General features: G+C 51.1%; 1 long non-coding RNA gene across 2 annotated transcripts; it reads left to right on the top strand.

Moving 5' to 3' along the window:
- Positions 1-12,335: 12,335 nt before the first annotated feature.
- Positions 12,336-21,670, top strand: LOC139670165 (uncharacterized). Of its 2 annotated transcripts, none has more exons than XR_011697424.1 (4): positions 12,336-12,853; positions 13,078-13,359; positions 13,552-18,456; positions 21,602-21,670. It is a non-coding gene; the product is annotated as an uncharacterized lncRNA (long non-coding RNA). The 2 variants fall into 2 exon arrangements; XR_011697423.1 differs by lacking the exon at positions 21,602-21,670 and having other exon boundaries at positions 13,552-13,627; positions 13,856-14,954.
- Positions 21,671-24,509: the final 2,839 nt, after the last annotated feature.

The raw sequence follows: 24,509 nt of genomic DNA, 5'->3' as shown, positions 1-24,509 counted from the left end.
GACGCCCCCAAGCCTAGCACCCCATCAAGAAGTGGCCACTGTTATGGTCCAACCAGAAGTGCAGCCGAGCCTGTCTATACCTCAGGAGCCACAGGGACCACCTCCTGGGGCAGAGGTCCCAAGGTGGCCCTGGCAGTAGAGTGTGGTCACCTGCCTGTGGTGTGGGGAGTTTGTTCCCCTCATGATACCGCAGACAATACCACTATTAACATTCCCTTTTCAATTGATCCAGGGGCAGATGTTACAGTTATCCCTGAAACAAACTGGCCCCTGCATTGGAAGCTAGAAAATGCTTCTATGGTGGGTGGAGTTGGAGGATCAACTCGAGCTCGAAAGAGTGCCCATTTAATAACAATTACACTCCACACTGAAAAAGGGCCAGAAAAAACTATTATCCTTTTTCCTTACATTTTATCTGGGGTCCCGCCCTTGTTGGGAAGAGATGCTCTAACCCTTCTAAAGGCCAGAGTGACAAATTTACAGTAAGGGCCACTGCTGCACACCTACCCCCACCTATTAAATTAACATGGAAATCATCCGAACCAGTGTGGATTGAGCAGTGGCCCCTATCCCAGCCTCAAATGAATGCTCTTCTTAAACTAGTTGACCGCGAATTACAACGAGGTCACATAGAACCCTCCACCAGCCCGTGGAATACCCCAGTTTTTGTAATAGCTAAACGAACAGGTGAGGAGTTTTCATCTCCTCCATGACTTGCGTGAAGTAAATAAGAAAATTCAGCCAATGGGCGCAGTTCAAACGTTATTGCCCATTAGTTCTATGATACCCAAAGGGCAACCTTGTGTGCAGTTCTCGACATTAAAGACTGTTTCTTCTCAATACCACTGCACAAGGAAGTCAAAGAAAAATTTGCTTTTCCTGTGGTGTTTCCGAATAGCCAGCACCCTAACTTACGCTTTCAGTGGAAAGTGTTGCCACAGGGAATGATCAATTCACTCACTATCTGTCAAATTGTAGTAGACCAAGCACTAGCACCAGTTTGGAATAATAATCCGACTGCAACTATTATCCAATACATGGATGATACCCTGTTATCTGCATCATCTGGGGTCCAAGTAGATCAACTAGTCCTGATGATTTCTGACATTTTAAAATCGAATGGATTTGAAATTGCGAGCTCAAAAATAAAAAGAAGACCCTGTGTAACCTTTTTGGGAGTAGAAATTACAAACTCTTATATAACCCCTCCCAAAATAAAAATCCGCAGAGATAGTCAAACACTCCATGATGCACAACAACTAGTGGGATCCTTGCAATGGCTCCACAACATTGTTCTAATTCCTCATGGTATTATGGCTCCCCTATACGATCTTTTAAAAGGGAAACATCCCTGGGAGCATAAAAGCCTAACAGCAGAAGCCATAGATTCCCTTAATTTCATTGAACAGCAAGTGTCGACAAGTGCGCTTGCAAGGTGGAACCCAGATGTACCACTCGATTTGTATGTGCATTTCACAAAAGGGGGGCGGGGGGGTTGGGGCGTTAGTCCAAGGGTCACCTGAGAAAGCGCAGCCAGTACTGTGGATAGTTTTGGGAAAATTAACACGTGCATTTTCCCCAGGAGTCGAGTGTGTTAGCAATCTCATCATAAAAGGCAGAAAACTCACACTAAGACATCTGGGTATCGAACCTGCTAAAATATACTTACCCTTTCACAAGCAGTTACCAACACAATCCATAGTAATGTCAGAATACCACGCTGTAGCTCTTGCTGAGTTTGGGGGGGAGGTTCAGTATGCTAAAAAACCCCCTTGGACCCAAATGTTAGCTATCATCGACATCGACTGTCGCCGCCAATGCCTAGGTGAGGACTGCACACACCAATGTGATGTAAAGCAAATCCCAAGTTTATTCAAAAACACAGGTATATATGACCTCAAGTGACCCCGCCCCAGGTGCGGTGGTCTGACTCCAATTGGTTGAGGCTGGAAACATGTCCTTTTAAGGTGAAAACGAAACTTGTAAGGTGGTCACTCCAGACCCACCTGAATCGGGCTGCAACATCTCCCCCTTTTGTTTCAAAGAACAAAGCAAAAATGCAAACAACAGAATACACATCATGCATATTGCAACTTGAACAGAAAGGCTGAAAATTTTGAAAATTGAGAAATAACATTTTGAAAATCTCAAATTTTGCTACTTCAAGACTTAACAGGGTATTTGCAGGTTACACATCCCTACCTCCTCCTCTCTTTTCAAAATAGAACTTTTGGAAGGAGGTACAGTAACCTTTGTAAACTAACACAAACTAATACATGACACAAGACACGTATGTTTGGAATTTGCAAACTTACAACTAGTGCAAAACAAGAAACTTTTCTTTCACGCGTGAAATTGTGGTCTCTTTGTGCAGTCGTCACCACACAGACCACTGTAAACAAACTACGAATTTTATTAAATTTTGTGCAAAGTGTTCAAGAGTGCAGAGTGACTTAACTTAGTAAAGAAGCAAGTTCAGTCCAGCTGAACTAAATCTCCTTATGTTCAAGGTCCATTCTCAGAACTTCTGTGTGGCCATCACAGAGGTCTGAGAATGAAGCTTTGATTTTTAGTCACCTTATAGACTCCTGGTAAAGCAGCAAACAAGTGTGAATTTACAGAGAAAATTCACAAAGGCTAAACATAACCAACACTGAAAGAGAGTAAGTACTGATGATCTTACGCTCTCTAGAAAACGTTCAGCAGCTTAGGGGGGCAGGTATCCTTACCCCTGCAGCCTGCTGGGCAACTTGGCACTGCAATAAGCTCAAAACTGCACTTTAACTGAAAGTTAACAGAATTTCAAAATACAGGCTAAACAACATGCTCTTGAACTAGACTGTTCTTGTTTGATTGGACAGTTAACGACTAGTCTTAGGCTACTGCTGCTTGTGGTTGCCATATGGGGAAGGCAGTGTGGCTCCAGTTTCCATGAGCTATTTGACTGGCTGCGCCCCATGGCTTGCAGCCCCTCTGGTTTTTTGGAGGTCCAGCTCCCCACCCCATGTTTGTTAGAGCAGTACCATCCTTTTTATATTTAGAATGACAATCCTGGGATTTGTGACCAAGTCTGTGACAACGGTTACATTCTCCAGTGAACCTTTGAGTTCTGCTATATTTTGGTTGTGCTGGACAAGATTTTGTTGTTAAATTCCAGGGTCTTTTCCCCCTTTTTTGGGTGGATTGTTTGCTAAGAGCTGTGGCTAGAGCAGAAGCATGTAGCTTTGCTTTTTCCTCCTCTTCTACCCAGGGCAACCTGGCACAGGCTTCAATTAACTGTACCAAAGTAGCTGTGGCTGGTAGAGAGGCTATGAGCTGTTTGCATTGAGGATTGGCATTATTAATTACCAGATCTTTCAATAATACTGGTTTAATGTCAGGGGTAATATTTGGAGCAGCATCCAAAGCTTCTGTTACTTTATCTACAAATTCCATGAATGTCTGTCCAGGTTTCTGCATTATTTGCATATAGGGTAGAGAAGGTTTTCCCTTCTTAGGGAGATTAGAGAATGCAGTCAAAGCAGCATTCTTTGACTGTTGCAAAATATGAAAATGTAATGCAGCTTGTGTTTGTGGGTCTTCATAAGTTCCTGATCCCATTAGCTGGTCTAAAGATGCTAATCTTAAGGGATGTCCAGTTTCTAAGTGTATATTTTTTGCCTGTTCCTCCGTTAACTGCTCTTTCCATTTTTGTAGAAATATCATATAAGCAGCAGAAGGTAGAATAAACTCCATTAAAACCTTAGTGTCTGCTGGGATTAGGTTATTGTATTTTATGAAGGCTGTGATTTGGTTTTTTACCAAGGCATTGTCATAGCCGTATTGAAAGACTACACTGTGTATTTTTTGTGCAATTTTCCAATCAAGTGGTTCCCATTTTAAGCCTTGTGTAGTGTTAATCACAGGCGCAGAAACCACGGATTGCAGGGAAGGTGAAGGTGTACCTACTTCTGCAGCTATGGATACTAACTCTTTGTACCTTTGCTGGGTATTAAATGTGAGGTCGCGAGGTGGCTTTGTGACTCCATCTGCAGAATCTGGTACCTGGGTATCAGAAAGCTTTGAAATTAAGTTAACAGCATTGCAATTTCCATCTCCCCCCAGCATGTCCCAAACAGAGGCTTCTTTTTCTGTTGCTCTCCATTCTGGGATACAGCTGGTGGGTGTGGCTGTCGGTGATGGAGGCTGCGGATACCAGGTTGCCGGTGCAGGGGCAGTCTCTACCGGCTCGGGGGGTTCCAGTGCCGGTGTTGGCAGCTGCGGGCAGCGCACGGCTATCGGGGAGGGAGTCCCCGTTGGTGCTGCAGCGCTTGTGTCCTGCGCGACCGGCGCTGTGGGAACTCGCTCTCGGGACCCTTGCGCTATGGATGGCACACAGTGAAGGCAACGCCCAGGGGGAGCTCCGGTGGCTCCCCTCCACTGGGGAGGAGTCTCTCCCCTCTCCATGACGCGGTCGATCCACGCAGGAGGTGGTTGGGGTGGCGCGGGAACTGATCCGCCCCCGGAGCGGGCGAATTCGGAGCTGCCCCCGGCCCCTGCGGGCTGCGGGGGACTCGCGCCTGGCGCATGCGCTGTGATTGGCAGGCAGTAGGGAGGGGGGTTGGGCGGTCCTGGCGCCTCGTGGTCAGGGCGCGCCGTTCCTTTGTTTGATTTCGCGGGCTTTGCCATCACGTGGTCTCTCTGTTTTCCTGGCCACGCGGTTATGCCGGGCGGCTGTAGCCCTGCTGGAATGTCTGCCTCAACAGTCTCCTGCCGCAACGGAGCGACTCCGGCGTACCCGTGGGGCGGCGGGGAGCGCGGCGGCGGGGCGACCCCAGCCCCGAGGTACCCGCAGGGCATTGGCGGCGGCGGTGGTGGAGCCGGCGCCGAAGGTGGATGGACAGGGGAAGAGAAACTCCCTGGGGTTTGTCCCCCCCTCCACATGTCTCTCTCGGCTGAGGGCATTCCCCATCGCGCCTTCTCGGAGTTAGGATTTAAATAAAACTCACTCACGGTTTGGTTTCCTGCGGCGTGTCTCGTGGGGTTCCAAGGTTGCTGCTGAGGTCCGGCCGCTTCTACAGCGGCAGCCGGTGGTCTCATTCGCTGTGCACAGGCTGTTTCTTGGTAGTTGCAAGGCGGTGCAAAGACGACTTCTTGGCTTTTTGCGGTGACGAACGGCGTGGAAAAGCTTTGATTCCATGGTTCCTGTGATTCTGTCGGGTTTTCCGGAGCGGGAGCGGGCGGTGCCGCGTATGGGTACCGCGGTGGGTGTCCGACGGACGGCACGGGCGGCAGCGGGGTGGCAGAGGGGTACCGCGGCTGCGTTTCTGCGAGCGGCGATGCCCACGGCGGTGCAGAAGGATGTTCAGGGGAAAAACTGCTCTGCAGAAACTGACTTTTTTCCCTTCTCTCCGGTAGATCGAGGTTTTTACGGGCTCGTTCTACCTCTAACAGCATTTTCCTTATAGCTGCGTATGACGAAATGTGCGGCAGAAATTCTTCGGGTGCAGTTTGCACTAAATTCCACAAATCTGCCCCAATATTGTCCCATAATTTTATGGAAAGCGTGGAATTGGCATCTGTTAGGTGCTTTCGAGTGAAACACCAATCCAAAAATTCCTGTAAGGCTTGTCTTTCAATGTCTGTTTTCGTTACACGAGCTAGTTTCTCAAATTTATCAAGCAATAACTTCGTTTTAGTCGAGTTGGAATTTCCCATGTTTCTTTAACTCACCGGTTCGAAGGTCGTGGTTCCTTCAGTCCACGTTCTTTCAGCAGCTCTCAAGGCTACTACACAAAACTCCCAAGTTTAAGGGAGACAGAAGCTCTCAGGGGCTTCTCCACAAAGCACCCAAAAAAACTGGGGCATAGTAGCTCTCAGGGGCCACTTCTTAAGGCTCTAGGCAGGCATGCAGGTGGGTTTCATGTTCTGAGACACGTTGGGGTCCACCATTTGTCGCCGCCAATGCCTAGGTGAGGACTGCACACACCAATGTGATGTAAAGCAAATCCCAAGTTTATTCAAAAACACAGGTATATATGACCTCAAGTGACCCCGCCCCAGGTGCGGTGGTCTGACTCCAATTGGTTGAGGCTGGAAACATGTCCTTTTAAGGTGAAAACGAAACTTGTAAGGTGGTCACTCCAGACCCACCTGAATCGGGCTGCAACATCGACCTTGCACAGAAAATTGTAGATCAGTTCTTACAGGGACCAACAGTTTTTACAGATGCATCCTTGACAACCTCAACTGCAGCAGCAGTGTGGCAATTGGAAAATGAATGGCATTGTATAAAAATGACCAACAGCACACTTTCAGTCCAGCAACTAGAAGTTATGGCCGTGGTACTGGCCTGTGGGCTGTTTTTAACAGAACACCTTAATATAGTAACCGATTCCATGTTTGTAGCTAAACTCTGCCTCGCTATGTCACAGCCAGGTGTGTCTATATCCACAGTGGCTTTGGCGCTGGAAGAAGCCCTTTTCTCCTGAAAAGGCACCATATCAGTTATCCACATTAACAGTCATAACCCAATTAAAGGATTTTTTCAGGTTGGCAATGACAAAGCAGATGCTGCTGCGAAAGGACTGTGGATGCTCAGAGATGCTCGTCAGCTGCACGAGTCTCTCCACATTGGAGCTAAGGTGTTAGTAAAGAAATGCGGAGTCACGTATGCTGATGCTAAACACATAGTGGCTACATGTCCTTACTGTCAAAAAGCGCCACTTTGGTCCAGTGGTGTAAACCCCAGAGGCCTTAAAGCCTCCGAAATATGGCAAACAGATTGTACACTTTGCCAGCTTTTAAAACCTCGGCCTTGGCTAGCCATAACAGTAGATACGTACAGTGGAGCAATTGTAGCTACACAGCACCTTAAAACTAACTCCAAAGCCACTATTCAACATTGGCTGACAGCAATGGCATGACTTGGTGTCCCTAATCAAATTAAAACAGATAATGGCTCCAACTTTATATCCAAATCAGTTCGAGCCTTTGTACAGAAATGGGACATTACTCTGATACATGGCATCCCATATAACAGCACTGGACAAGCTATAGTCAAACGCGTGAATCAAACCCTAAAATCTAAATTAGAAGTACTAGCAAAAGCAGAAGGCTTTACCAGTGCTATTCCCTCAAAGGATCAGGCACATTTATTAGCAACTGCTTTTCTAGCATTAAACCAATTCCCTAGGGGAGAAGAAGTAAATAGTCCTGTCCAAAAACACTGGGCCACTTGAGCATTAGAAGAAGGTCCGTCAGTTATAGTCAGAATTGAATTAGGAAATTGGGAACAAGGATGGAGACTAGCTCTTGCAGGGAGAGGATATGCTGCTGTTAAAAAAGATGGCAGAGTCAAATGGTGTCCACTTAAGTCAATTAAGCCAGACTTGCAAAACAAAACTAATGAAAACTGTTGAGTCTTTATTTACAGGACCAGATTATAGGATGCCCTCGTAATCCATACGTCACAGTGCCAGAAAAGAACGATGGACTGACTGACACCCCGTTCGAGACAGGAGAATTCCACGCAAACGAGATCTGAGCAGCGCCAGCGTGACTGCCACAAAGGAAAGCTGCAATGCCTTTGTGTAATCTTGCTCTTAGAACCTGCCATGGTAAAACAGGTTAAGTTCAAGCCACCTTCGCCACCAACCATTTAAGTGGTTTCTTTCTTGATTTGAGAATCACCAAATTATAGCAAACTTAAACAACGTCAGACGCACCAAGCTTTACTGTCACCTTATATCAACTTGTTCCAAGAGACCAATGCTGGGAATATCTAGGGTTCTACATGTGTCCTGCCTTAAACCCAGGAAAAAGGTACTGTAACTTACCCAACGAATACTATTGTGCTTACTGGGGATGTGAGACCATAGCCCCTGCTTGGATATCCGGCAGTGGTACAGATAAATACCTAAAGGTTCAGTGGGACCTTGTATTTTAAATGAACTTGTGTTGTTTGTCAAAAACTGCCTAGAGGCAGTTAACATTATGCTGATAGAACATCAGCAACTGCTTTAATGCTGTGTTTGTCAGATTTTAATCTGCATTGAGTTGTTCTGCCTTAAGTTTTTACTGTTTTTACTGTTATCACAAATGTCTTAAAAAAAAAGTTCCTAACGTGAACTAGAAAATAATACGCACATGTGGAATAAAAATGAAGTTTTACCTATAACCTTGTTTACAGTACAGTTAGTCTGTTTGGCATGGAGAGGGGGGAAATGTGGTAGCTAGGGTCTGGAGGCCGGAAGATTTAGCGATGTATGGAAAGATAGAGACACCCCACCTCCCAATGCCTAATAGTTAATAATGTTAAAGGAGTTACGTAAGCAGACGGAAATGACGTCACCCCACTATACCATATAGCACTGTGTTACATACCAATAAATGCCATTTTGCCATCCACTCCATTGGTGCTCGTTGAGTTAATGGCCCGAGCGGTTAGACAGTAGCTGCCATGCCGTTCCTGAACCAGGTCGCCTCGCAACATACAACCTACCGCCCCTACCGACTCCTTCCCCTATTCCCCCCCTTACACCCTACCCCCTACCCCCCAATCCCACTCCTTCCCTGCTATTCCCCTTCCCCCCCTACTCCCCCCTTCCTCCTCTTTCCCCCCTACAACCCCCTTCACCCACTTCCACCCCCATCCCTCCTTCACCCCCTTCCCTCCCTCCCCCCCTTTCCTCCCTCCCCCCCTTCCTCCCCACCTCCCCTACCCCCCTTCACCCCTACTCCCTCTTTCCCCCCCTTCCCTCCCTCCCCCCTTCCTCCCTTCCCCCCTTTACACCCTACCCCCTCTACCCCCTACCGCCCTTTGCCCCCCTACCCCCCTTCCCTCTCTTTTCCTGCCTACCTCCCTTCACCCCCTTCCCCTTCCTCACCCCCTTCCCCCACCATCCCTTCCCTCCCTACCTCCCCCTTTCTCCCCCTACCCCGCTTTCCCCCGCCTTCCCCCCCTTACCCCATACCCCCTACTCCCCTTTCCGCCCCCTTCCCCCCCGTCCCCATCTACCCTCCCTTCCTTCATTTCCCCAAACCCCCCTTCTCCCCCTACCCTACATTCCCCCCCTTCCCCCATAACCTCCATTACCCCTCGTTCCCCCCCTGCCCCCCTTCCACCCCCTATCCCCCCACCTCTCCTTTCTCTCCTACCTCCCCTTCCCCCACATTCCATCCCTTCCCTCCAATTCCTCTCTACCCCCCCTTCCCTCCCTACCCCCCGTTTCCCCCCCCATCCCCCCTACCACACCCTTCCCCATTACACCCGTCTTCCCTAGCTCCCACCCTCCCCCCCTACAGCCCCATTCCCCCCCTTTCCCACCTTCCACCCCTTCCCCCCCTTCCCCCTCCTTCCCCCCCACCGCCCATTCTCCCTCCTGCCCCCCCTTCCCCCCACCCCCTCTTTCCCCCCCTTCCCCCCACCCCCTCTTTCCCCCCCTTCCCTCCCTCCCCACCTTCCCCCCCTTCCACCCCTTCCCTCCCTACCTCCCCTTTCCCCCTCCTTCCCCCCATCCCCCCCTTCCCCCATGCCCCCTTCCCCCCAACCCTCCTTCCCCCTCCTTCCCCCTCTACCACCTATTCCCCTTTCTTCACCCCTTCCCCCCCGACCCCCTTCCCCCCCTTCACCCCTTCCCTTCCTTTCTCCCCCTTTCGCCCCCACCCCCCTTTACCCCCTACCCCCCTTTCCGCCCCCTTCCCCCTCCTTCACCTCCATCCCCACTAACCCCCCCTTCACCCATACCCCCCAACCCCCTTTCCCCCCTACCCTCCATTCCCCCCTTCCTCCTATACCCCCCATTCCCCCTCCTTCCCTCCCGTCCCCCTTCAACCCCCCTTCCCTCCAATCCCTCCCTACCCCCCTTCCCCCTCTTCCTCCCATTCCCCCCACTTCCCCCCATTCCCCCCACTTCCCCCCCACCCCCTCTTCCCTCCCCTTCCCACTACCCCCCTTCACCCCCTACCCCCCCACCACACCCTTACCCCATTGCACCATCCTTCCCCCCACCCCCTCTTTCCCCCTTCCCTCCCTCCCTCCCCCTTCCTCCCCTTCCCCCCACCCCATTTCCCCCCTTCCTTCCCCATTTCACCCCCTTCCCCACCTACCATCCCTCCCCCCCCACCCCCCCCTTCCTCCCCTTCCCCTCCACCTCCTCTTTCCCCCCTCACTCCTCCCCCCTTCCCCCCCTTACACCCTAACCCCTACCACCCCACTCCCCCTTCCCCCCCTGTTGTAGTTTGGGATTATTATGTAAATTCTCTCCCTGCCACTTAACTGCCCAGGCCAGCGGTTAACAAAAGAAGCAGTTAACTGTTGATCGCTGGGGTGGGGGCAGGTTTGTCTCTTTTGGGGTTTTTTTTTGGATATTCTCCCCAGTCTTGGCTCGGCGGAACGGGGGAGTGAGGGCTCCAAGGAGGCAGGCTGCCCTGCTGGTTACTGCTGGGGTTTTCCTGGCTGTCTTGCTGCTGCCTACTTCGGACTACTTTTCGTGCCGCGCTGCTGCTGCTGCCTGCCTTGGATTTGCTGCTGGTTGCTCGTACCTCTCTGCTTCTTGGACGGGGAACACAGGGGGAAGAGACTGAGTCCATCTGAAAGCTCACTGCTCGTTTGTCTCGCTGGAGAGGGACTGAAACTCACTCTGCAGCCAGCCGGGCTGTGACAAGGACACTTAAGTATAACCTTTTCTCCCGGAGGAAAACCTGCTGGGTTTTGTTGTTGTTTTGGTTTTTTTTTTCTCTTGTGGTGCTGGGGAAGTGGGTTGCACTAGTCTGTTTACATATATATATATATATATATATATAGCAGTTATCCTTCTTGTATTAAAATTCCTTTTCTTAAATTTGATAAAGAGTGGTGTGATTATCGTGGAGGAGGCCCCTCCCCTGCTTGTGGGTAAAACATATTGGTTTTTTTCCCCTCAAACCGAGACATCCCCTTACACCAACTCCCTCCCTACCTCCATCTTTTCCCCTCCATCCCTCCCCTCCCTTCCCCCCCCCCCGTCACCCCCTTCCACCCTAACCCCCTAAACCCCTTCCCCCTCCTTCCCACCTATCCCCCCCACTCCCCCCTTCCCCCTCTTTCCCCGCTACCACCCCCTTCACCCACTTACCTCTCTTCCCCCTCTAACCCCCATTTCCCACCTCCCCCCCTCCCTTCCCCCCTACTGCCACTTGCCCTCCTTCCCCCCTTCCCCCGCTACCCTCCTACCCCCTCTTCGCCCCCTTCCCCCCCTTACACCCTACCCCCCTACACCCCCCTTCCCACCCTACCCCCTCTTTCCCCCTTTCCCTCCCTCCCCCGCCTTCCTCCCCTACTCCGCCTTCCACCCTAACCCCTTACCCGCCCCTTCCCCGCGCTTCCCCCCTACCCCCCTTCTCCCCCCGCTCACCCCTTCCCCCTCTTTCCCCCCTACCCCCCTTGCCCCCCTACCCCCCCTTCCCCCTCTTTCCCCCCCTTTCCCCCCCTTCCCTCTCTCTCCCCCTTCCACCCCTTCCCCCATTACACCCTACCCCCCCTTCCCCCCCCAACCCCCCTTCCGCCCCTTCCCTCCCTACCTCCCCCTTTCCCCCTCCTTCCCCCACCATCCCCCCCTTCCCCCATCCCCCGCTTCCTCCCCTTCCTGCCCCAACCCTCCTTCCCCCTCTACCCCCGTTCCCCCTCCTTCACCCCCTTTCCCCCTTCCCCCGCCTTGCGCCTACCCTCCCTTCCCCCCCAACTCCCCTTCCCCTCGTACCTCCCCCTTCCCCCCTTCTCCTCCTACCTCCCCCCCTACCCCCCTCTTTCTCCCCCTTCCCCTCCTTCCCCCCCTCCTCCCTCCATTCCCCCCCCCCCCCCCTCCTTTCCCTCCTTCCCACCCTTCCCTCCCTACCCCCTCCTCCCCACCCTTGCCCCCCCAACGCGAATAAAGTTTGGAACCTTACTCCCCCTTCTTCCCCCGCGCTTTGCCCACCCCCTTCCCCTCCCGAATAAAGGTTGGAATCTTACTTCCCTCTCTTACCCGCCACCCATACTCCCTCCCTTTTCCTCCTCCCGTACCCCCCCTTTTCCCCCCAAAAACCCCTCTTTTCCCCCCACATACCCTCCTTTGCCCCCTTCACCCCCGTATCCCTGCCTTTTCCCCCTCCATACTCCTCCTCCCCCCCCCCCCCGAATAAAGTTTGGAACCTTACTTCCCCCTCTTACCTGCCCCCCATACCCCTCCCCTTCCCCCCCGTTTCTCCCCCAACCCCGCCCCTTTCTCCCTTCAATCCCCCCCTTCCCCACCTTCTCCCTCTTCCCTCCCCTTTTCCCTTCCCCAATCCCTCCCCTTCGGCCCCCCCCCCTCCCCCCCCCCCCGCCCGGCCCGGCCTGCTGGGACACGCCCCCGCCCCACACAGGCGCTCTAGGACCCCACTCACCTGCCCTGGCCCCGCCCCGCTTACCTGTGCCTGCCCCAGTCCACCTGGCCCCGCCCCCCACGTAGCCGGTCCCGCCCCCTCACGTAGCCAGCCCCGCCCTGCGCATGCGCTCTCTGCCCTGCTCATGTGTGCTGGCCCCACCCCGCACACCTGTGCCGGCCCCGTCCCGCCGTTGCTCCCTTTTTCCCCGCCGCACCGCGCCTGGCGCAGTTCTCACAGGCGCTCAGAGATGGAAAGAAGAATCGGCCGATCCTGCTGCCCCCGCGCGTCCCGTCCCAGGATTCAGCCGAGCCCGCGGAGCCGCAACCCCGGATCCAGCGCTTCCTCAGCTCCCGGAACAACGAACCCTGGTCCAGCTTCTGCTGACCCCGCGAAGCCCGATCCCGTCACCACGGGCAGGAGGAGACGCGCTCCGGAGCTAGAGGTGCTCGAGCCCCGCGGTCCTTTCCTCCTCCCATCCGCACTCCCGGTACGGCCCCGCAGTGGCTCTGTCAGTCCCGGGGGGGGGTCGCGGCTCTCCGCCCGGTGCCGGGGAGGGGGTGGGCGCGGCTCTCCGCCCGGTGCCGGGGAGGGGGTGGGCGCGGCTCTCCGCCCGGTGCCGGGGAGGGGGTGGGCGCGGCTCTCCGCCCGGTGCTGGGGAGGCGGTGGGCGCGGCTCTCCGCCCGGTGCCGGTCTCAGGGTCTCTCCGCGCAGGTACCGAATAAAGGCTGGAACCAATAGCAGTGCCGGTGCTGCCCCACACCATCTGTCCTGCCTGGCACTGCGGGCACAGCCCTGGAGCTGCACCGGCCATGAACTGCCCGAGAAGGCACATCCCGTCTCCAGACCCGCCTCCTGCTCCGGGAGCACGCCAGAGGGACCCTGCCCATGTCGGGAGCAGCCGCGGGGTTTGCAGAGCTGAAGCAGTGCCAGGGATGGTTCAGAGCCTCCCCAGGAGCCTCCCGGGGCTGTGCTGGGACTGCAGGACCCACCCAGGTCAGGCTTGCCCTGCGCTCTCAGCCCCTGCCCCGCAGAGTTGGGCCCAGCCCTGCCAGCCAGGGCCGTGCTACGTGTGCCCGGCACGGGCAGGGCTGGGGGGCTATTCCGGACCCCCAAACCGCAGGGTCTGGGCTTTCTGTTCCAGGCCTGCAACTGCCTGGATGAGTCTCGTTTTGTCTCCCTAAACAGGTGCAGATGTTACTCCACTGGATTCCCACTGGAAACCCTTTTTGGCTCTAGTAGCTCGACCTCACACCTGAAAAAGGTTTGTTGACTAAGTACAGGTAAGGTGTGTTTGGAGAATCCTCTGCCCAAAATGGGCAGGTTTGCTGTGCTGGGGCAGGTCCATGGATCTCACTGTACCACAGACAGCAACAGATTCCAGGTGGGAACTTACCAATTCCCAGTCTCCCCTGAATCGAAGCCATGCAATGCAGCCTGTCTGCAGCCTGGATTGATCCTAATAATGGAATATTCTATTCCCCAAATACAGGTTTGCTGGGCTGTCTCAAGCGGTGCCCATCAACGCTGCGGGCACAGCGGAAGCACCGGGAACACCCCTGGGGCGGCTCGGGGTGATCCCAACAAAAGGGCTGGAAGACGCCAACACTGAGCAGCGCTCAGCAGGGTATGGGCCCGGGTGTTTCTCGACGTGTCCTGCAGGTCAGGGCGAGGGAGCTCTGCCTGCTGCTGCCAGGGAGAACCTGCTCCCCGAGGCCGTGCCACTCCCCACCCTCCTGGGGAAGCCCATGGGGGGCCGCGGCCTCAGGGAGCCCCGCCATGGGCTCCCCCAGGACTGCTGCATTCCCATTCCAAGGGACTACCTCGCTCTTCAGGGTAAGTGTATATTTGGAAAGAATAAACCCTGAGCAGTCAAGGGCTGGGACAGTCCCCAGTGAACAGGATGGTACCCCAGGAATGCCACCTGGGCCTGTCAGTCACATCCTGCACAGGGACTTGGTGTCAGGGGGTTTGTTCTCAGGCACAGTCGGCTTTCCCAGGAGCAGGAGGAAGATGTCAGTGCCCAAGGGGGGCCTGACACTGGCTGTTCAGCAGCACCACAGGGGCAGCTGGAGGGGCTGGGAGAACTCACCCTGTGTTCCTGAGCACTACTGAGACACTGACCATAAACATTCAGTACTCATTTTAGGTTTAAACCCCCCCCCCATCAGCTGACACCAATAATCCCACATCAGCTGACACCAATATGCATCATGCCAAATAGCCCCAATATCTGCAGGCTTCAAAAGAAAGATAAACAGGTGGTTTTCCTTTACTTCTATGCAATTATATATAAGTAAGATCAAGAATGCCTAAGGATGTTTTCTTCCTTAAATCTCTAGGCCACTATTATGCTACTAACTAGATTTCAAACCAGAAAGAGGTGAAAGTAATAAATTAAACCCAGTGTGTTGCAGCCCTGATTCAGGTGGGTCTGAAGGACCACCTTACAAGTTTCATTTTCACCTTAAAAGGACATGTTTCCAGCCTCAACCAATTGGAGTCAGACCACCGCACCTAGGGCGGGGTCACTTGAGGTCATATATATACCTGTGTTTTTGAATAAACTTGGGATTTGCTTGAACATCATATTGGTGTGTGCAGTCTCGCTAGCACGTGGTCTGCAACAATTGGTGGACCCTGACGTGTCTCAGAACATGGAAGCCACCTGCAGCCCTGCCTAGAACCTTAAGTGGCAGCCCCTGAGAGCTGCTATGCCCCAGTTTTTGGGTGCTTTGTGGAGAAGCCTCCGAGAGCTTCTGTCTCCCGTGAACTTGGGAGTTTTTTGTAGTGGCCTTCAGAGCTACTGGAAGAACGTGGACTGAAAGAACCATGACCTTCAAACCAGTGAGTTAAAGAAACATGGGAAATTCCAACTCGACTAAAACGAACTTATTGCTTGATAAATTTGAAAAATTAGCTCGTGTTACAAAAACAAGCATTGAAAGACAAGCATTACAGGAATTTTTGGACTGGTGCTTTAGTCGGGGGCACTTAACCGATGCCAATTCCACGTTTTCCATAGAATTGTGTGACAATATTGGGGCAGATTTGAGGAATTTAGCGCAAACTGCACCCGAAGAATTTTTGTCGCTCGTTCCATCATATGCAGCTATAAGGAAAATGCTGTTAGAGGTAGAACGAGCCCGTAAAAACCTTGAGCTAGCGGATAGAAAGGAAAAAAGCCTGCTTCTCCAGAGCAGTTTTTCCCCTGAACATCCTTCTGCACCGCCGTGGGCACCGCTGCCTGCGGGACCCCCACCGCGGTACCCCTCTGCCACACCGCTGCCGCCTGTGCTGCTCGCGGAACCCCTGCCGCGGAACCCCCACTGTGGTACCCTTCGACATCGCCACTGCCCTATCCACAAGCGCGGAGCCTGGAGCTGAGCCGCGGAGCCAGCGCTGTGCCGTTCCCGTACCCACACACGGCACCGCCCACTTCCGCTCTGGAAAACCCAGCAAGACCACAGCAACCATGGAATCAAAGCTTTTCCACGACGTTCATCGCCACAAAAAGCCAAGAAGTCGTCTTTGCACCGCCTTATAACTACCAAGAAACAGCCTATACACAGCAAAGGAGCCCAGAGCCCACCTTTTACCTGCCTGTACCACCAGCTGCTGCTGTAGGAGTGGCCGGACCTCAGCAGCAATCTTGGAACCCCACGAGACACACCGCAGAAAACATCCAGCCATTCCAAAGCGTGAGTGACTTTTATTTAAATCCTAACTCTGAGAAGGCGCGATGGGGGATGCCCTCAGCCGAGAGAGACATATGGAGGGGGAGACAAACCCCGTGGAGTTTCTCTCCCTCTGTCCATCCACCTTTGGCGCCGGCTCCGCCGCCGCCGCCAATGCCCTGCAGGTACCTTGGGGCCGGGGTGCCTCCACCGTGCTCCCCGCCGCCCCGCGGGTACGCCAGAGTTGCTCCGTTGCTACAGGAAACTCCTGCGGTAGACATTTCAGCAGGGCTGGAAACCGCGTGGCCAGGAAAACAAAGGGACCACGTGATTGAAAAGCCCGCGAAATCAAACAAAGGAATTGCGCGCCCTTACCACGAGGCGCAAGGACCGCCCAACCCCCCTCCCTACTGCATGCAAATCAAGGCGCATGCGCCAGGCGCAGGTCCCCCGCAGCCCGCAGGGGCCGGGGTTGGCTCCGAATTTGCCCGCCCCTGGGGCGGATCAGTTCCCTCGCCACCCCCACCACCTCCTGCGTGGATGGATACACCCATCGACTGCATCATGGAGAGGGGAGAGACTCCTCCCCGGTGGAGCGGAGCCAGCGGAGCGCATTCCCTTCACTGCATGCCATCCACAGCGCAAGCATCTCGGGAATGAGTTCCCACAGCGCCGGTCGTGCAGGACACAAGCTCTGCAGCACCAGCGGGGACCCTCTCCCCGATAGCCGTGCGCTGCCCGCAGCTGCCAACACCAGCACTGGAACCCCCTGCGCCAGTAGGGACTTGCCCTGCGCCAGCAACCTGGTATCTGCAGCCTCCATCACCGACAGCCACACCCACCAGCTGTATCCCAGAATGGAGAGCAACATTACAGCCGTTTAAAGGTACGGCACCGAAAGAAAAAGAAGCCTCTGTTTGGGACATGCTGGGGGGAGCTGGGAATCACGATGTAGTAAAAAAGGGATTTGAAAGATCCAAAAATGCTGCTTTAGCTGTCTTTTCTAATCTTCCTAAAATAGGGAAGCCTCTGGTAACTCAAAAGACCATTTCAGAAGCTATGGTCAAGCCAGATGAAAAGCATCTAGCCACCATAATTCAAAGGGTAGTTAAATCCAGAGAGTATCTAAGTGTATCTCTTGCATTTGTAACTTGTCTTGTTGCTGTTACTAATCAAAATGTATGGATAATGCTTTCTCAACGGGCCTAGAAAATTTCTCCTCAGATAACATGGTTAAAGCAGGAGAACCAAACAAAGTGTGCCTTATAGGAATACCTTATCATAACATCAAAGATTTCATTCCTTTTGGTATTGAGGAAGCAAAAGTGTCCTATCGTAGTACTGGAAAAACCATAGCAAATATCATATGGCAATTGAATACTTCCTTAGAGAGAGATCGCAAGAGCTAAAGTTAGTAGGAGCTCTCCCTGGAAATGAGTCATGTGTTGAATTTCACCCTGTGCATTCTAGTGTATCTGAATGGTCAAACAAACACTGGTCACAGCAATATTTTCCTGTGGGAAGCACAGATGTCACTCCCCATAATAAGAGTTACACCAATAGCAGTTGGTGTTGGAATGTTGTTGGCTCACAAAATACAAGTTACCCAAAAACAAGACTGGTTCACACAAAAGGCAACCAGAGAAGAGCATTGCCTCCTGGATATTTCTTAATTTGTGGTAATAGAACATGGCCTGGAATACCCGACTTAGGCCAGCTGACCAAATTTACACAATCAATACAAGAGCATGTTAAATGGTCTAGTCCTCAAGCTGAGGAAAACACCATAGAACGTTGGAGTGATACAAGAAATTTGATAGCATCAGTTTTTTCCCCAGTTTGTGTAGACAGAGCATAACGTTTAGTGCAAATGCTTAACTCCTGGGTGCAGGAACAACTAAACATCATTGCCAAAATGCTTAATGATTTCTCAACAGATGCTGATAAGATAGAACAAGCAGTATTACAAAACAGAGAAGCCCTAAGATTTTTGCTGATGACTCATGGTTACCAATGTGATGAGCTTAAAGGAATATGTTCCACAGAATTAAGCAAACACTCCAAAGAAGCAAAAGCAGTGAAAAATAATTCTGACAAGCTAACAGTTAACATTTCTCCTTTAAAGAAATGGGTTCATTCCCTGAGCCTAATAAGCTGGCAAGAAGCAGTGTTAATTCAAGGAGTATTGATCCTGGTTGTTATTTGTTTGATTGTTCTTATTTGCAGGACTAGTCATTAACTGTCCAATCAAACAAGAACAGTCCAGTTCAAGAGCATGTCGTTTAGCCTGTATTTTGAAATTCTGTTAATTTTCAGTTAAAGTGCAGTTTTGAGCTTATTGCACTGCCAAGTTGCCCAACAGGCTGTAAGGGTAAAGACACCTGTCCCCTCAGCTGCTGAACATTTTCTGCAGAATGTAAGTAGTTATGTTTACCCTTTGTGAATTTTCTCTGTGAATTCACACTTGTTTACTGCTTCACCAAGAATGTATAAACTGACTAAAAATTAAAGCTTCATTCTCAGGCCTCTGTAGTGGCCACACAGAAGTTATGAGAATGGACCTTGAACTATAGCATAAGGAGATTTAGCTCAGCTGGACTGAACTTGCTTCTTTGCTAAGTGAAGTCACTCTGCACTCTTGGACACTTTGCACAAAATTTTAATAAAATTTGTAGTTTGTTTACAGTGGTTTGTGCGGTGACGACTGCACAAAAAGACCACAATTTCACGCGTGAAAGAAAAGTTTCTTGTTTTGCACTAGTTGTAAGTTTGTAAATTCCAAACATACATGTCTTAGTCATGTATTAATTTGTGTTAGTTTACAAAGGTTACTGTACCTCCTTCCAAATGTCTATTTTGAAAAGAGAGTGGAAGGTAGGGATGTGTAACCCGCAAAATACCCTGTTAAGTCTTTGAATTAGCAAAATCTAAAATCTTCAAAATGTTATTTCTCAATTTTCAAATTTTCAGCCTTTCTGTTCAAGAATAAACTTGGGATTTGCTTGAACATCATACTGGGTGTGTGCAGTCTCACTAGTGTCGGTCAGCAACACCAATGCCCCCTGTTTGCATATTCAGCTTTCCATTGCACAAATCCCTGTATTGATCCACATGCTCTCCTGCTTGTATTATCTTCTATTCTGTCTTACTCTCATCTCAGTCCAACACCCTCAGTCTAACCTGTTTTGCCCTTTGTGCTGGAGACTTCTGTCCTGTCTCCTCCTGACAGCCGCATGGGACACATTTTTACCAAATATTCTATTATTCAGCTCCCAAAACACATACTACAAAAATACAATGTACTTTCCTTTGGGCTTCTTTGACAGTGAGGTCCTTTAGAACTGCTCTGTCTGAGGGCACCTGTGCAGATTCAGCTCTGCAGCCAAGGACACTGATGGACCAATCCTGAGGGGCTGGAAAACTTGACCCCTGCCTTGGCCCCCAATATTGCTCAGATCAGTTTTACAGCCTGTTGTGGGGGCAGCTCAGGCTGAGCCTTCCAAAGCCTCAGAAATGCTCCTGGGGAGCATCCCCAATCCCTTTCCAAGAGCATACCATGCAGAGGGGTGAGAAAAGGGAGATGAACCCATTAGGGAGGGCATTTTCCTCAAGCGCTGCTATTCTCCTTTGTCAGCTCTCCCTGGCAAGAAGTAGTTTGACCTTTAAGACAGAAATGTGTAAGATGATGCCAAAATGAACAAGAACCTCAAATCCAGGAGGGGTGATCAGCATTTCCCAGGCTGGAGTGAGAGTTCCCTCCCTGTGCCTGCTCAGAGGAGCCCCTTGGACACAGCATGGCCAGACCCACCAAACACTTGCCCCACTGCAACATACTGGGGGGAATTTTACCAGGCTGCAAGGAAGGGGTGAACAATAAACACTGACTGGGGCAGCCTGAGCTCTCTACAGGGGCACAGTGGGGACCTGCAGCTGTGTCCCTTTGCCTTGGCAGAGTGTGGGGCTGGGCATTGTGAGTGTGCAAAGGGAGTGGCAGGAGCTGCCATGGCACAGCTGTGCCCCTTGGTCAGTGAGTGTGCAAAGGGGGTGGCAGGAGCTGCCATGGCAAAGCTCTGCTGGCTGTGGGTGTTACTGAGTTCAACACACCCTCAGGTTTCTGTGGATATAACCTGTTTCTCCTGGAATTGAAGGATTGAGCTGCTCTTTTTTCATACCTGATACAGCACTAATTATTACCTCATTATGTGGGACTTGGTAAGTGCAGGGTTTAAAAATGGTCTTACAGGGTATTTCTAGAAAAGAATCTGTGAGAGGTGGAAATCCCAGTGCTGAGCTTTCATTTCCTCCCATCATCCATCATGATCCTGTGGAACAATGTAAGGCCTGGCCTTGTCTATCTCAGTAATTAACCCCCATCTTCCCAATTTGCTCAATGACCATTTGCAGTTTCCTGCTTTGGCTGATCAGGAATTTATTGGTAAAACTCACACGGAACTGGTTCAGAATCAAACTGGAATTCAGTGGCAGGTCTGAAAATGGAAGCCCTGTCTCCAATCACCCATCCCACAGCTCCTCAACCAACCAAACCTGTCCCAGGGACAATCCTGCCCCCAGGAATGGAACAGCCTCAGTGCTGGGCAGGGGCAGCTCTTGGGCCTGGGTCTGAATTCCTGCAATGGGCACAAAGGGCACAAGGAGGGATTACCACCTGTGCCCAAATTCACTGCTCTGCTGAAGGCCTGAGCCACTGCCAAAGAACTCCAGCAATTCAGCAATTCCTGCACTGGTTCTGGTGCTCAGGGAATGTTGTACTCCCAAAGGTCACGAACACTGCTCATTTCCTGCTGCTGCCACTGCCCCAGAGCTGTGCCCAGCCCGGGCCATGGGGCAGGGAGTTCTCTGGGCAGGAACAGCCCCTCAGGCACAGAAGGGCTCTGCAGCCTCATGTCCCACAGTGAGGAGTGAAGGGAATGATGCAGCAGCCTGGCATTTGTTTAGAGACAGGTAACTGTGCCCACCCAAACTGCTGCAGGCACAGCGCCGCTTGGATTGGCTCCAAACCTGGCACCAGAGTGCCCAGGAGCTGGAAGGGAACCTGCCCACTCCCTTTTTCCTGCACTCCTCTCCTATTCACAAAAAATTGTTAATTATTCACAAATTCAAACCAGTGCTTTGATGTTTCTTTTTCACAAGCCAAAGCATAATCTGCTCTGTTAAAATACAAGACCCAAAGTCATCCCACTTCATTACTCAGCCAAAGAAGACAAGCATTTATAATTGCAGCTTTCAAAGGGAGTTTCCTTCCTCAAGTTATTTCTTCAGATTTCCCACAAAACCTCTCAACATAATAAACAATTCTAATTAGCTCACTAGCAAAGGATTTGGCCTCTTCCTAATAAATCCAAATAGTGTCAGTAGAACAAGTTCACAGTCATTTTTCTTTTCTATCCCTTGCTTCAAAACTTGCCTCTTCACTTTTTTCTACTCAATTTTATGTATCAGATTTTAAGATGGATAAAACTCCTTCTCTCTGCAGAAGATTTTCTCATCAATGAGCCATATATATATATATTTTTTTTTTATTTTTTTTTTTTTTTAATTAGGAATATCAAAGCCAGCCTGACAGAACAAACACCCCAAGACATCCTCTGGACATGGATGTGTCTCTAAAAATATTAAAGCTCTAAAGATTGAATTGTTGAACTGAAAGAATAAGAGCCATTGCAATCAAAGTGAGGACTCAGGTCTCTGGCACACAGCCTACACCACAGGATTCCTTCAGCCCCCCCTGCCCTCAGTGGGGCCACCATGCTCAGCCGCCTTTGTATAGATGGTTTAAATAATCACGTACATGTCTCCAAAATACTTACTGCTGCTAAAGTCTAAAATCCTGTATTTTACATGAGACTTCTCTCCCTGCTACAGGAATCTTTAGGGACCCAAACAGTGAGTGAACTTTCATTATTCCTAACTTTTGGATGTGAAGCCAAAGTGCTGGATGGCAGTGCAGTCCCTGTGCCCTCCCTGCAGGCACTGATGCTGTGTCTGCTCTGGGCAGGCTGTGCTGTGCCCAGGGGGACTCTCACAGATACACAAATACTTCCCTAACCACATCTCCAAGATGCCCACAAGTGCATTACTCAGTCAAAGCAGCAGCAGGAGGCAACACATCAACCAAGTTACTGACACCCAGAAAGACTCAGGGCTCTCACCAGCACTGAGAGTGCTCAGCTGGGCTCTGCTCCTGCTTTCCTGGTTCCTCCTTTGTGCCAGCACTGTGTGGGGACCACCAATCCCACAATATTTGCAAAGAAGAAACAAAATTACTCTGTTGCCAAGTGCAGCTTGACGCCACCAGTGACCCTGCTAGAAAACTTCAATCCTTCCAAGACATCCCTCAGTGATGCTGTAGGCAAATCACAGAGAATAGAAGCAGCTTTGAACTCTGAACTCATCACAATCCACAGTGGTAATTATGTGAAAAGAATAAATGGAGCTGGATTCAGTGATGTCCCTGACCAGGTTCCAAAGGTGGCATTTGCTGAATCAACATCGAGCAAAAGGGATTAGAAATGAGGCCAACCTGTCAGGAAAATACTGCTCATCTTCACTTACATTTCAGGTAGTTTTGTGCTCTAGATATCATTATCATTTTTCATTTCCCACCCTATTGCTGAGGCCTCCAAACTGCACAGGAGCTTTCCATGGGGCCACCTGCCCTCTGTCCCTGATCAGGGCCCCTGTGGACACACTGAGGGGCTGGAAAGGAGGGAGGAGGCCCAGGAGCCTTCAATTGGTGCACAGAGAGGGCAAAGGGGCTTTGTCAGAGCACTTTATCAGGTGCACGTGGCATTATTGTTGCAGTAAGGACAGAGAGCTCTTCAGAAATCGCAACATCATCATAAATAAATAAATAAACCTCTCAGAGGTGCACAAAGAGATAGACCTCAAACATATGTCATGGTTTAACCCCAGCCAGCAACTAAACCTCCCACAGCCACTCATTCACTGCCCTCAGTGGGATGGGGGTAAGAATCAGAAGGGAAAAATGAGTGCGCTGCTCAGCAGTAAAAAACCCACCCTGATTTACCAACAGTGACCAGCACAAATCCAAAGCACAGCCCTGTGCCAGCTACTATGAGGGAAATGAACTGTTTCCCAGCCAAAACCAGCACACAGACCAAAAGCATCGCATCTTCACCCTGAATAGCAGATTTGGTCTGTCCAGACCAAGTATTTTGATTTTATGTTGACTTACAGAAAAACATCACCCAGGAAATCTTTGGCTTACAAATACCCTTTCCCCACTCCCTCTGCAGGAAAGTGTATTAGATGTGAATTCAGCAATAGATATTCCACTTGCTAAGCTTTTAACTCCTCCTACACCTCTCACTGTAATGCAACTTGAGCATCACACTTCAAGAGATTTGTAACATCTAGGAAGTCTTAACACAAAGTTTTACTATGAGGAGTGACACTCAGATTGTCTGTGCCCTTTAGGAATTCTTCCCCCACAGTCAGACTGTTGGAGCAATGTGTGTTCCTGCCCCTTTCTGACATGTCCATACGGAGCTGTCAGGGGGTTCGATCACTAAACCACACCCAGGGCAAGAGACACTTCAATACACTGCAATAATTCCTCGCAGAGCACAAGAACAAACACCTGTGGCCAACTCCTCCCAGGCACTGCAAGCCCAGGAGCACAGCCAGCTCTGCCCCATTGCCACAGGAAGGCTCTCACACCCCACAGAGGGGTTGGCATCCCTGCAGGGGGCACTGCCCGAGGGCCCCAGGCTGCAGGGGAGCTGTCACCAGCAGGGTCCCTGCTCTGCCTCTCTCACTGTCTCTGGTGGCTTTAAATCAGGGACACAGTGGCAAAAGCCCCCTGAGATTGGCAAACACATGGGGGTGATGTGGGGCTGTTATTGTTGTCAGAGTGTGCTCAGCAGCACCCAGAAAGCACACCCCGGTTTCTCTCCAGAAGCCACGCTGTTCTTCCTCATGGACAAAACAAACCAAAAACCAAACTGAAACATTCCACGATCTTTGTCCCTCTCATAAATCCCTTGATTTCTCACTTCTACCCACAATTTCTCCCTCTCATTTTGCAGCTTACACAGCCTGGATCCAAACCCTCTCCCAGCAAACATGACCAAAACAGTGACAGCTCTTTCAGAACAAACATTGCCTGCCAGGTCTGTCCAGAGCCTGCTCTGCATTCCTGCCCCATCCTGCAGGCAGTGCCACCCCTCCTGCCAGGTCTCTCCACAGCCTTCAGGACAGAACTGCCAGCCTCTTTTTTCTGTTAAATATCAGTAGCTCTTTTAGTTCACTACATTTCCCATGCATGTGGAAGTTGTTTTCTCAGCCACACCAGGCAAACCCCCAGATTTCCCTGAATTCCACATTAAAATCTGTTTAAAGTTCCTCAGCACCAAATATCACAAAGTTTACAATATGGGCAGGTAAGTGAGAGTGTAAGACTTGTTGAAAAAGCTGACCTTTCAGAGA

This window comes from Pithys albifrons, chromosome 3 (genome assembly GCF_047495875.1).
Source record: "Pithys albifrons albifrons isolate INPA30051 chromosome 3, PitAlb_v1, whole genome shotgun sequence".
Classification (NCBI taxonomy): domain Eukaryota; kingdom Metazoa; phylum Chordata; class Aves; order Passeriformes; family Thamnophilidae; genus Pithys; species Pithys albifrons.
The sequence above is the reverse complement of the archived record's forward strand: the minus strand, read 5'-3'. Positions and strand labels throughout refer to the sequence as shown.